Source organism: Rhea pennata, chromosome 11 (assembly GCF_028389875.1).
Source record: "Rhea pennata isolate bPtePen1 chromosome 11, bPtePen1.pri, whole genome shotgun sequence".
Classification (NCBI taxonomy): Eukaryota; Metazoa; Chordata; class Aves; order Rheiformes; family Rheidae; genus Rhea; species Rhea pennata.
In genome coordinates, this window is record NC_084673.1 from 11,356,580 (window position 1) to 11,368,128 (window position 11,549).

Here is an 11,549-nt window from a genome sequence, read left to right on the forward strand (position 1 = left end):
TCCTGTAGGTGAGGCATTACAAAATGCTATAAACAATTTTACCTTTCTCTTAGAAATAAGTGCCCAAAATTGTATCTTTTTTCTTCCATGTATGCCATATATAATATTAAAAATTATTTTTTATGATTACTAGCAAAGGATGTTCAAAATACTGCCACAGTTTCATATTATCAGAACAATGTATTAAGAAATGCATTTAGTTAATATAAGCAAAAAAGCATTGTAGAAAAAAGTACTGGAATCTAAATCAAAAAATATTGTGATTTTATTGTATTTCCACATTTGGCCTGAATCAGGGCTTCTTTAAAAGTGAGTTTTTGTTTTATGATCAGATTTTCAAAACCTTATTTTTTAGTAAAATTTCTAGCTATCTTAAGACAAATCAAGAAGTAATGTAATTAGAAAGCAAAGTTCATCTAAACTAGTTAAATGATCTTGATGCAATTTTTTGTAAAAATGCATCTGTAGCTGAAATCTTTTTTCAGTAGTGCTGATCTTGCATAAGATAATGAAAAAACTGACTGCAGTTATAAGAGATACTGCACTGATCTTACAAATAGAACAGTAATGAGTTAGTAAGCCTGTGAACTCCATCATCATGTGCTAAATATTTTCTGATTTGGCATTTCATGATTGGCATTAGTGCCTACTTAATTTATTCATACTGTATGTGACTTGGTTACAGGGGTGTCTATTAAGTCAATATGCTGGTGTGAAAAGACAATATGGGAGCGTAAGGAAAACAAGCAGGGAGAAAAATAATGATGCAGAATAAAGTGCTTTGGTAGCAGTTGGTTACTTTTAAATTACATCAGAGCCTTTGAGTCTGAACCTGCCTCAAATTGCCATCCCCAGAAAACTAGGGAAGGCGGGAGCGAGGAGCAGAAGGGAGAGATCCCAGTTCCCAGCCACATCCTCACTACTTCCCTTGCACCAGCTCTAATACTCACTAAACCCTCCCATGAGCTGATTCAGCTCACCCACCCAGGGAAAAAAAAGGTAGGTCATTCTTTGCTAGGTAATAGGTTGATTGGCTTGTTGAAGTATCTGAAGGATTCTGTAGTCCAGGATCTGTTTAAGAGCAAAAGTTATATTGGTATGGCACCTGTGACATTTGAATCTAAGAAACAGAAAAGTTTAAGAAGAGAGCCATATACATGCAGTTGTGTCCGCCTGGTAGCATCAAAATGGTAAGTTTTGACAAGACTCTGTAAAGTAAGCAGCTATCATAGGCAAACTTCCTGAACATATGCAGTATACCCAAGTCTTAAGCAAACCAGATATGCATGATAATTAAGTTTCTGGCACTGCTCTTAACATTTCAATTAGTGACTTGCAGTATTTTCTATGTTTTCCCATCTTGCATCCAGTGAGAATTAGGCATAAGAGAAGGAGAGATTATAGATCATGACTTGAAAACTGTTAAAAGATAAGGACTGAGAAGTTGTCTGCTTTTGAATTTCCCTAGAGTCTGAAATGTTTTCCCTGGGCTTATGAACAGTCTGACAGTTCTAAAAGCAGTTTCCCCAAATTAGCCCAATTATGAAAGAAACATAAAATTAGGGCAGTGGATGTACTTGCTTTTCAAACCAGAAGAGCTCTTAGTTAAATGTACAATATCAAGGCCAATTTTCAAGCCTTTTCTTACTTTTCTTTGTGCTCTAACCCTAATCTAAAGGCCATTCTGGTGGTAGAAAATGCAGAGATGTATCTTGCTGTTTTTGTTAGAGACGCTCCATATGCCGCTCATGTTACTCAGCACAATTCTGATGGCAGGTCAGAATCTCCAAACCATTCTGTGGATGGTCAGGTGGCCAAGGTAGCATGCAGCATGCATGCAGTAGACAAGCAGCTGCTTGGAGACGAGATGATCTATTTGTTCACTAACCTACTGTAGTCATAAGAAAGAGCAGTAGAAAAACTGTGGCAGTCCTGACCAGATGAAGACCCTTAAGTGACTCCAGTAGTCAGCCTCATCACTGTATATACTACATGGATTTGGGCTGTCCTGTCTGGTACTATCCTCATTGCTCAAGAGTGAGATTAAGAAACATAAAGGCAAATGCATATGATGAGAGCAGAATAGGACAGTGTTTAACAGGATAGTATTAAGAGTGTATTTTCAGCTGGTTCCACATCCTACATCTGTCCTACGCATCCATTCTACATCCATCTTCCTTATCATCAGGCAATTGCTAATCAATGCCTCATACCAATTGCATGAAGTTATCTTATCTAATATTTAAGAGGATTGGACATACAATACCCATATGCTATACTCTGTATGACAGAGAACATACTGTAACTTTTTGTCTTTGGCCATGCTTTAATGTGAGGCTAAGCATTTAGCATTTGGTCCAACACACATCTAAATTATCTTCTGCTGCCTCTAGTGCAGCTAAGCTAGAGTATGTGCTGTTGATAGCCGTCAGCCCAGTGTTTTTAGATTCAAATCCTTATAATGATTCTTTGTATGAGGGTTTTTTTTCTTTTGTTTTTGTTAAAAGAAAAAACTGTAATAAATAATCCAAGATATAAGAAGGCCAAGTTGCAGAGTTCAACATTTGCTATTTAGGAATTGTTTGTATAAGCATTTTTTTTCTTTCATTAATGTATCCATGATATTTAAAGATTACACTGTTTTGTAATACAAGCCCCTTTATTCTGTGTGCAAGGCAACTAGTTTTCAGAGATGACTGAGTTTTATGCTGTGAGTTTGTTGCCTGTAAGAGAACAGTTCTGTATTTACTCTGGTGACGAAAGTACACTAAGCAAACCAAAGCCCCCAGAGGACTTTGGAGAGAGTCCCCAGAGGACTTCTGGAGGAGAGAAGTCACTTATGTCCTCTCCTTGTAACAGATTTTTCATAGGGAACCCAACAAATGTTCTAAGGGAAATCTTGGCACGTCTCACCTAGAAAAAGAGCAGTCCAATTAGGGGTCCTTTGAGATGCATAGTACTGGATTTTAGGGGATGCAAATGAGTTGTGAATACTCGCTCCTTTTGGATGAGAGATGAACGTAAACATGACTCCCAATTCCAGCCTTGCCACCAATTCGTTGTGTTTTAAGTGATGTCTCTGTGTCTCAGTTGATTTGCTGAATGGGATTCAGTGTACTTCTATCTTCAGGGAGAACTGGCCGTTTAAGTTAATTAGTACTTATAAGACGCTTAAACTATAGCAATAAAATCTGAGTAAAAGATCTCAGTGAAATGGATGATTCTTTTCTCAGTTTTTGCATGGGGTAAATAAAGCAGAGAACCATACACAGAACTATGAAGATTAAGAGAAAATATTTGCCTGAGTGAGCATGCTTTTCCCTATGCACTAAATAAGAAAAAGAGGAAAACAGTACATGATTGCATAATTAAACATGGAATGATATTGTGTACACAGAAGAAAATCAAAGTTGCTGGCACAGTATAATTTTGCTGCTTGTGTTCATTCTTTGAATAATTTTACTTAAAATCTTTATATAAAGAAAACTAAAATCAAAATGATACTGTTTCTGTGCTTAGGGATTCCTCCCATACACATTAAAAAGAAAAGAGCGGGGGGGGGGGAAGTGGCTGAACTTCTTGGCAGGGTAGGGAGGGTAATTTCTGGACACAGCTGCAGAGGCTAATTGAGTTTTGTGGAAAACTTGGCTTTAAGTATATCTTCATAATGATGCGTTTGTGTGATCTCTGGTTCTTAATTGGTCCTGGATCTGTAAATAGCATTAATTTACCTATTCAGTGTTCTGGCTAAACTTTGTATGCTCTTTTCCATTAAAAAAAAAAAAAAAAAAAAAAAAAGTGCTTCTCTTTGATCGTATATCTAATAGTTGCAGCATACGTTACTGTAAAAGCAGGCCATCTCCTCTTACTGTGCTTTTGCTACGCCGTAGTGGTTTCGCAATTCTGGTTTCGTTCCCTTTGGCCAGTGCTGCCTTATGCTGACACCTGCTGGGAGAGGTGGGACACGAACATCCCCAACGGTGGGGTCATTCTGCCGCTGTACCTGAGTTCGGTGGATTATCAGTGGCTCATCACCGCACATCCCCCTTGCTTAACCTTTGGGAGCTATTTCTTTCAGAGTATTCCAGAAGCACAGCTATATCAAGGTTCTCTTGAATTATCACTTCTTCTGGTCTATCTGATAAAGTCCATAGAATGGTAAGGTAAGTATGAGCAACAAATACAATTCAGTCTCAATGCTTTATGTAGGAATTGTAAGAGGAAACAAAAAAAAAAAAAAAAAAAAAAAAAAAAAACAAAACCCAAAACAGTGATGTCAGTTAAAAAAGATAGATACTACCTGAAAATTTAACTCCTTGGAAATTAAGATTGAAGTGTGCTACAGAACTATCATTCTTAAACAACTAGGTACAGCTTTAAATATTGTCTTCCATGTTTAATTTAATTTTGTGGATTGAAGTGTAGATAATTAATTACAACTTACAAGTGACATTTAAACCTTTTCAGTAGGTAGAGGATGGAGAATTGCCTTTGACACTGAGTTTTGTGACTAGCTGCTTTTATTTATTTATTTATTTTTAAGACAGAAGTAATGAGCAAAAAAAAAAAAGTAACCCACTTGATTCTGCTGGGCTTTCAAGTGGATTAGACTTATTGCTAGAAGTTAGATGTACTCTGGCTAAAATGGTCTGGATGTTATTTGGCTGGCTATGGAAGAGGGAGGAGTTTTTTTGTGTGTGTATTTTTTTTTCCCCTGTAACAATGTTTCCAATTAATTTGCAATGGTTTAAATGACTCACTGAAAGACTGAGTATAGGTTAGGCTAAAGTTTCTCTTTGATATTCATAGATAAGACATCTGAAAAATATTCTGTGCATATATCTACCCTTACAGAAGCAACCATATACATCTAATAATGAAATTAGTTCTGTAGTCTGTTAACTGAAATGACTGAAGAGTAAATGGATTTGTGGAACAAAATTAACAAAACTAAGAATATCAGTTCACATAAGGATTTCAGAAAAGGAAATTTTGGCCTTTTAGCCAGAAATAAGTTCATTGAGCATGTTCTCCCTGGAGAAGCCTAGGAAATGGAAATCCTTGACACAGCTCTTGAAATCAAATAATTTAGGGATAACATAGTGAGAAGTAGTTTGACCAGACACGAAGAATATTAAAAAAAAATATCACTCTCTAACCTTTTTAATGGCAAATAAACAGAATTAAATGGCTAGCTAGTGGCATTAGAAAGTAACTGAGGAGTAAGAAAGATGCTCCAGAGGGCTGGAGCATCTGCTCTATGAGGAACGGCTGCAAGAGCTGGGCCTCTTCAGCCTGGGGAAGAGAAGACTGAGGGGGGATTTTATCAATGTATGTAAGTGCCCGAAGGGAGGGTGTCAACGGGAACAGAGACAAACTCTTTTCAGTTGTCCCATGTGACAGGACAAGAGGCAATGGGCAGAAATTGAAGCACGGGAAGTTCTGCCCGACCGCGAGGGGGAATTTCTTCCCTGTGAGAGTGACGGAGCACTGGAGCAGGTTGCCCAGAGAGGTTGTGGAGTCTCCTTCTGTGGAGATCTTCAAGGCCCTCCTGGATGCAACCCTGTCTACCATGCTCTAGGTGACCCTGCTGAGCAGGGAGGTTGGACTAGATGATCTCCAGAGGTCCCTGCCAACCTTACTGATTCTGTGATTCTGTGAAGTTTTATTTTTATTGTTCAATAAGCATTGTCTGGAAAGTATAGAATATCTGAAAAAGAAACTTCCTTCATTATGAAGTGGCAATGATTATTACATAAATGCATTAATTGATATAGAAGTAATAAAATTAAGCCACTTAGTCGTATATATCTTTTTTTCTCTGTTTATGCAGGTGCACAGACTTTTACTAGGTTGTCTGTGCCACAGCCAGTCCCACAGCCTGACCCATACACCAGCCTCTCTACCAGTCACCTGCCATCCCAACATGCTGCAGGAGCCTGCAGTAGTTCCTCACTGTGCTGTTTAGATATCTCTTTGCTTCCTTTAGGGTGATAAAGAGATCTCTGCATACTTCATTTACAAAACAAAAAATGAAAAATCAGCAGATGAATAGTGTAGCATTTAGCTTCTCACAGACTACGTCTCTAGTCTAAGTTAAGATTCTGTGTCGTTGCTACTGCTTACAAAGTGTAGTTAAAGCTAAGCTGCTTAAGTTCTAGTCTCATTCACTGCAAAAATGCATTAAGCATTGAATCCTTCCATTTATGGAGAGGTGAAGTTTTACTACTTGGAGCAGAAAATTATGAAGAGAGCTGCCTATATCACTACTGACGGTGTTTCTTTAAATGAGTCATCTCCCACCCTGGGAAGGTACAAAGCAAATCCTATTTCTTTTTGCTTTGTTTTAAAAATTATTTTGGGAATGCTTAGCACAGCAAAAATCAGCCTGCTTGAACTTGTAGAACTGAGAGCATTTTAATACTATGCTTTCATTTGACCAAAATCTGTTCTTTTTGTAATCTGCTAGTTAGTAGCATAACTGGGTGATGGAAGATACTGCAGCTGATGAAAGTGTGAGTTTTCCCTCTGGGCATGTTGGATAAAAATCTCATTTAAAAAAATGCATGTGTAGCGCTTGCGCATTTTCAAAACTGTTTTTTCACAGACAATGAGAGAGCACATGCTTATATCCTGAAACTTACCCTTGTCTTAACTCATGCACAATGTTTTACTTTGAAGATTATGATTTTAAAATCCTGAAATTCTAAATATTTAAAGCTTAATCAAACATCTTAAAAAAAAAAAAAAAGATAACTCACTCTGATACCAAAGAATGGCTTTGTTAGAGTAGATGCTACATGTATTTCCAGTGAGGGGGGATAAGAAGTGGTGCCTTTACTTCTAGTATTTATAAAATATATATCATATTTTTTCATATTTGAATTGTAAAATACAAGGTCATTTCAAATATGAAAAATAAAGTCAATCATCATAATCACAGGAAAGACTAACCTTTAATTTGTGCCAAAGGAGTTTATTCTCCTCTCACAGATATGTCTTTATTCAGTGAATTCGTTGTAGACTGTTGGAATACAATGTTTAGGGGTGATTACAATTATGCCTGACTTTCATCATAGACTAAGCACAGACAGGCAAAGCAGAACCTCAGATTCATCTGAAGTTTCATTTGCAAAGACATCCAAAATGTGTGGATATTTTATTCAGATTTTATTTTATATTAGCTTCTTGTGATCAATTTCTGACCAATCTGAGCCAACAGGCAAATTTCCATCAGACTTCATTTTCACTGGGGTGGTTTTGAAGTTAAAATGCATTTTATGAACACAGAAACATCGTAATACCAATGTATCTGCATAAGGAATGTCCATGTTTGAAACACTGCAATTCTGATTATCCCAACTTAAAGTGGATGTAGTAGAGCTAGAAACAAACCAAAGAACAACATGGACCAATGGAGATATGAAATGGTTTCTATTAGAGGAGGAATTGGATGGCTGAGGATTTTGCAACTAGGGAGAGAGAGGACTGAAGGTAGATGAAGAAAGGACTGAAGGTAAAACCAGAATGGTTATTCACTTTTTCTCCTAACCCAAAAAGCAGTTAATTCACAGCGAATTTAAAACAGGTAAAAGGAAATACTTTTCTGCAAACTATAGAACTTAAAAAAAAAAAAAAAAAAAAAAAAAAAAAAAAAAGAAAAAGAAAAAAAAAGGAATGATTAAAAGGATAAATAGGACAAAAAGAGATTTGAAAAATTAATGAAGTCTGAGTTTCAGTTGCTATTAAATACAATCATCTACAGTGTCACTATGTAGTGTCACTATACAGTGAAATCTTGGTTCCAAAGGCTTGACAGAAGCTAGGTCAGAGTATCTGAGGAAGGCGCTCACCCCATTGAATCCATTTCTTGTACTCTTTCCTAAGGATCTGCTACTAGGCGTTATTAAGGCAGGATACTCAGGTGCAGTGTGGTGATCCTTGTGTCCTTATTTGATTGATGACATCAGTTCTTTGAGCTTAATTCCTGGAGCTTGAAATACAGTTTTCGTGGATTTGGAATACAGATGCTGGATGACCCCTGAGATCTAATGCCTAAAGAGAGACACATCAGAATAGAAATGTGTGCGTTTTTTTTTTTTTTTAAAGATAATTTAAAATATCTCTCCCTGAAGTACAAATACAATAAAATATAAGCTAAAGGTTGGCAGTTTCATCTGATAGTCTCATGAACAGATTATACTGTGTTGCTGGAGCCCTTCTGTCCAAATACATGTGACAGTATGCTCTTCAGTGCCTTGGAAGTGTTTTCTTCTCTTCTTCCTTTTTCAGATTATATTTTTTCCTTTGAATACTGTTTACAATCCCTGCTCTTCTGATTTGCTGACCTGGAGGTTAGTGTAAATACTTGTGTTTTACTTTAAAAAAGTCGTCACATGAAAACTATACAGTGTTTTTGCTAATCCTAAATGTGTTTGTAGCTTTGTTTGGAAATAGAACTGTTTTAACAGCATATTTTTATACAAGAAAGAAACAGTAGAGGGAGGTGTTCTCCTATTTTCTTACTATCAAACTTTGTGAAATGTGTAATGAAAATCAATTTTGCTTTGTGATTTGAACTGTATCTGAGTACAGTAACTATTACATTGAGTTTTAAACATTTTGTGTCTGAAAATAAAAGTTGAAAGACTGAAAATATGTCCAAGGTCATTGGCGTATGCCCTGGAACCAAAATTGAATATTATCGTTCAGATACTTGGAATGCTTTATATACCCTTGGAGGGAGCACTGCAGAGAGGCAATTTTGATTCCATGAATTCAAAAATCACGTCAAGATTGTCTTTAAGACATCAATTTTAATGAAATGTATTTTGGCCTGTTTTCTGAATTTTGAGTCTTCAGGAAAATGTATTTGCTGTAAATATTCTTAATTTTATTTTTCAGGTTCAAATTCATTTTTAAATATATACGCAAATTTTGACCTCCTTGCTTCTGTGTAGGGGCAGTTTCTGTGTCATCATATCTCTCAGGATATATTGAACTACCATTCTCTCTCCTCCTTTTTACATTTTTTTCCCTCTTCCTATTTCTTTCATTGTCCCATCTAATGCAGTGCATTCCTTACATTTTTCCCATCTACTCACAGTCTGTTTTCTTCCATAATCTTGCATTCATCTGCACATTGGTGGGGGTTTTGGCTGCCCCATATTTCAGGGCACCCAGAGTAGCACGCTCTCCCCCTGCCCTGTCCCTGCCTTTGTACTCATTTGCTGTCCTCTGCTTTTTCCTCTGCACAAGAACCTTCAGCTTGATACAGTCTCTTTCAACCACTTTCATATCCAGATTCTTGTTCCCCTCTCTACCACTTCCTTTGCCATATTTCCTAAAAACAGGTTGAACCCTGAGGGAAATAGCAGTCACATTGTTCAAAGGTATGCAGACTTGGTACCAATGGACACATGAGGGAAGATGAGCCATTCCGACTGAAACGTTCATGGACAAATTTACAGTACTTTGTGGTAAGTTAAATATTTACTCTGAAGCTGGTGACAAAATTGTATGAGTCTGCATGCTTTGCATAACCAGAAACATACGTTTGGATTAGTTTTTCCTGATTGCATCAGTTTTCCTGATAGTGTCAGTTCAGTTCAGTGGATGAAAATAGTTTTTGTCATAATAGACATATGGATTCCATTCCCAGCTATTTCCAAAAGGCTTCTTGTACAACCTCTTAGTAACCTCATTTGTAAAATGGGGGAACAATACCTGCTGCCTTCATATGGTTTTACTCAATAATTGGGTCTTTGAAGCATCATCTTTTGGCTCCCATCCCAGTGCACCTGTCCCTTGGTGAAAGGATATTTGATGAGGCTGTTAGTCTCTGTCTTTCAAATTGCTGATACCCTGGTCAGACACTTTCCCAGCTGGGGAGCCATATGTCGCAATTGCTTATGTTCGGTGGCTTTGGTTAGGCATTTTCCTTTCAATTAAATGCAAGTTGTCAGATTTTAAACAGAATTGTTAAACGATTGTGGATTTGTCGATAATGAAGGTGAATTAATCTGTAGGAGCTGTGAAGTAAGAAAGCAGTACAACTTGATGCAAAATGGGTACAGAATTTGAGATCCAGCAGTTTTTCTGAGAATAACAACTTTTGACAGTAGCATGGAATTACATACCATTAATAGAGACTATTATAGAATTATAGAATAGTTTATATGGTAGAGTTACCTTTGTTGTTTTGCTTCTTCCTAAGATATAAGCAAAGTATTTGTTAACTCTATTTATTCATCATACTCTGAGTTTTATACTCAAATTATAATGTGACATTTACATTGAAGTAGTAGTTATTTTCTGCAGAGTTGTTTTTACACAGAGATGTTTAAGACACATCCTCCTATTAATTTTAGGATATGTAAGTGTGAAAACTGTTATCCTATTGATGCCTTTCACCTCTGTAAATTTATGTCAAATAATGTAAAATTAACATTTTTCTTTCAGTCTTCAGTTATGTTTCTAAATGATTTCCCCTGTACTGTTCTTACTGATATTCAGCCAGTGGTATCAATGAGAGCAGATACCTGAAGGAATCTTGCATCATTTTTCACAAGAGAGAAAAAAGTTAAAGCAAGCATTTTTCAGCATGGAGAGCATACAGATTTTTGCAATTTTTACTTAATCAGTAGAAAGTATACATAATCACCTTTTCAGAACAGTGTTTACTGCTTACTGTGTTTTTTCGGTTAACATTAGAAAGAAACAGTCAAGCATGCTAAGACTGAATGCTTTGAGGGGGAATTTCTTCACTGTGAGAGTGACGGAGCACTGGACCAGGTTGCCCAGAGAGGTTGTGGAGTCTCCTTCTCTGGAGATCTTCAGGGCCTGCCTGGATGCAACCCTGTCTACCATGCTCTAGGTGACCCTGCTGAGCAGGGAGGTTGGACTAGATGATCTCCAGAGGTCCCTTCCAACCTTACTGATTCTATGATTCTCACCACTTTAATAAGAACATTGTATTATTTTGGTGTTACCACTTAAAAAGCAGCAGAGAAATGTCCATAAACCTTGGTTATTAACTGACAGGTGAGACCAGGGCTGTATTTTCACAGAAATTGCATGTAAAACTATCTAATTTAGTACTGTACTTACCAAGTCCACTTGATACAAATCATGTAATTGCATTATGCAGCTATATTTTTATACTAATTTTTTATTTGCTTCCAGAAAGAAAATGTCATTCTGTAATATAATTTCAGATCAGCCACTCTTGCATGTCTTCCTGGCACGCGGGTGGCATTTGACTCTTGTGGAAGATCTGATAATGAGCATAGCAGCATCAAAGTCTGAATTTAAAATCCACCTAGAATGAGTAGTATGGCTTCAGTGATGGAAACTAAACTACATGTTTTTGTCTTGTATGGAGTACAGTAAACTGTACTCCAGTCATTTCTGTCATTTCTGTGATATTTCTGTGGAGTTTCAGTGGCATTTCTTTCTCACAAGAAAAGCTATCAAGTACTGAGTCTTAACTATGTCTTTACCTATTCCGTGATACATTGTTTTATGTTGCATTCAGTGCATTTCATTGT